The sequence below is a fragment of the Babylonia areolata genome, chromosome 3 (genome assembly GCF_041734735.1).
Source record: "Babylonia areolata isolate BAREFJ2019XMU chromosome 3, ASM4173473v1, whole genome shotgun sequence".
Taxonomy (NCBI): Eukaryota; Metazoa; Mollusca; class Gastropoda; order Neogastropoda; family Buccinidae; genus Babylonia; species Babylonia areolata.
In genome coordinates, this window is record NC_134878.1 from 45192752 (window position 1) to 45195251 (window position 2500).

The following is a 2500-nucleotide window of genomic DNA, read 5'->3' on the forward strand; positions in this document are numbered from 1 at the left end:
GAAATTATGTCCTCGGGATGTGAACAGACACACGACCCTAACAGCGTGATTCAGTGATAATCTTTTTTTTTCAATGAATAAAAAATAATAGTAATAATTTTTTTTTTAACCGATGCTGCATATGCTGGGGACTCGGCAACAACGTTTGTGCTTTTCGTTGTTATTTTGTCTTCTATAGCTAGGCCACGTCAGCCAGGACATCCGTATAGGATGATGTGACTTGAAGCTGAATGATCTGTCAGTTATGACAACCATGTCAGGACATGGGCACAGGAAGGGGTTGGGGGGCGGGGGGGGGGGGCGAGCAGGAGAGGTGGGTAATGTGGCGGATGATGGTGGAATGGTTCGATCCCACACCACGGTGACGTCAGCGAGAATGACAACACGTTAAGACAGTTTTTGTTTTTGTTGTTGTTGTTATTTTTATAATAAAGTTTCACTGTTTCACAGCAGCGAGAATGACATAATTTTTGTTGTTGTTGTTATTGAGATGCGAGGGGGACGGGAAGGGGAATGGGGGGAGGGGGGGTGTGTGTACCTTTTAAATGGTGAGTTTTGTTTCTTTCTTTGCTGTTGTTTACTAAGTATGACAACTGCTCTCCTGTCCTCGTTGTTCTTTCGTTCTGGATGGGGTTGGGGCGGGGGAGACTGGCGGGAGGGGAAGTGGGGGGGGGGGGGGCGAATTCATGGACACGAACCATTCTTCCTTTCTTTTTTTACGTTTTAGTTTTTTTTCCTTCTTCTTCTTCTTTCCGTGTGTGTGTGTGTGTGTGTGTGTGTGTGTGTTGTGTGGTTGGTTTGTTGTTGTTTTTTTGTTTTGTTTTGTTTTGTTTTGTCTTGCTGTATCGTCAGCTCGCCACATGACTCATCCCGAACATACCCCCCTCCCTCCTCGACCTGTCTTTCTGTCTGACAGTCACCCTTTTTTCTTTTTTTTTAAATATATCTTTATATATCCTTCTGTAAGTTGCACATCCGGTGATCACAGATTTTCCAAGCAATGCTGGGTGAGAGAATATATCTCACCCGGTCTTCATGGAACGATAAATGGTAAAAAGAAAGTGAGTGTGTGTGCATTACGTGCACCAGAACTCTCCGCGAACTCCCCAAACAAATGATGAAACAAGCCTTGAAGTGATGCAAAACAAACTGCAGATAAATATGAAAATAAACAGGTGTAGAGCTGTGTATGATTTTCTCTCTCTCTCTCTCTCTCTCTCTCTCTCTCTCTCTCTCTCCACCTTTTGTGCTTATCTTCTTTAAGTATTGACCATAAACTCTGTTGTTGCCCCTCTTCATACGGGACTAAGGCCTTAAATGAACTCTCTCTCTCTCTCTCTCTCTCTCTCTCTCTCTCTCTCTCTCTCTCGCTCTCTCTCTCTCTGTGCCAGTGAGTGATTTCACGTGAAGCACCAAAACAACAGCAACCAAGATTGTGCTCCGTGAAAAAAAAAACCCAGAAAAAGACAGAAAAAAGAATCTCAACAAACAAACCAAGTGACAAACGGGACTTTTATGTAAATCAATTCCGTGAAACACAAGCTCAAGCAATAAAGAAAGCAACCTGGAGTGTTCAACGATGTACAATGAACCAGATACCTATTTTGGCTCCTGGAAAGGAGTGCATAGATCTTCAAAACGGTTTGCGTCCCTCTGTTGTTTTCTGTTGTGCATAGCTGTTGCTTGCACAATACTGCTTTTAGCTCTTTAAGTCGTGTGTCCCTTTTATGGAGCAAATAATTTTCTTCCATGTCATTTTTAAAACATTAAACCTACTCAAGATACATGAGTCCTATGCGCAGACCCGTCATGCCATTTTAGTTGCACTTGGTAATGAACCCTGGGCACTGGGGGGTGGGGGGAGGGAAGCGGGCAGTACGGGTCGTCATACAGTCAGTGAATAATCATCCAATTATGTACGCAGTCTCACGTAGTAGGGTCAAGCAAGGTCGAACTAAAAACGTGCAGAAAAGCGAAGACAAAAGTTATTCATTCTTTTCAGAGGTGCAGCGTGAATAATAACATCGGAGATCTGACAAGAATTAAAAAAAAAAAAAAAAGTTTTCAACGGTTAGTAGGTGAGTGGGTGAATAGATGTAGAAAGAACGAGACGAACGCAATTTGTCTAAGTATTTATCAGTCAGAAGACCCACTGGCGCATAACTTTGTGTTGTACAACACAAATATTATATAATTATGTATGCAAAAATAGCTCTAAGGTATAGGCCCCTCTCTCTCTTTCTCTCTCCCACTCTCTCTCTGTTACACACACACACAAACGCGCGCGCGCACTTTCAAACATGCACATACACATATAATCATACACACTCACTCACTCGCATATTCACACATTATATAGCATACACGTAAAAGAACGTGGGAGTTGCAGCCCACAAACGAAGAAGAAGTAACATATATATATATATATATTCAGAGAGTAAGTGAAAAGACGTGTCCAAACAGACAGGCAAACAGACAAACACAGACAGTGAAAAGAGAC

The 2500-nt window shown here is 42.4% G+C and overlaps 1 protein-coding gene across 3 annotated transcripts in view; it reads right to left on the minus strand.

Annotated features, from left to right (window-relative positions):
• Nucleotides 1–2500, minus strand: part of LOC143280016 (adhesion G protein-coupled receptor L3-like) — a 152051-nt gene that overhangs the window by 142997 nt on the left and 6554 nt on the right. The window lies entirely within an intron of this gene.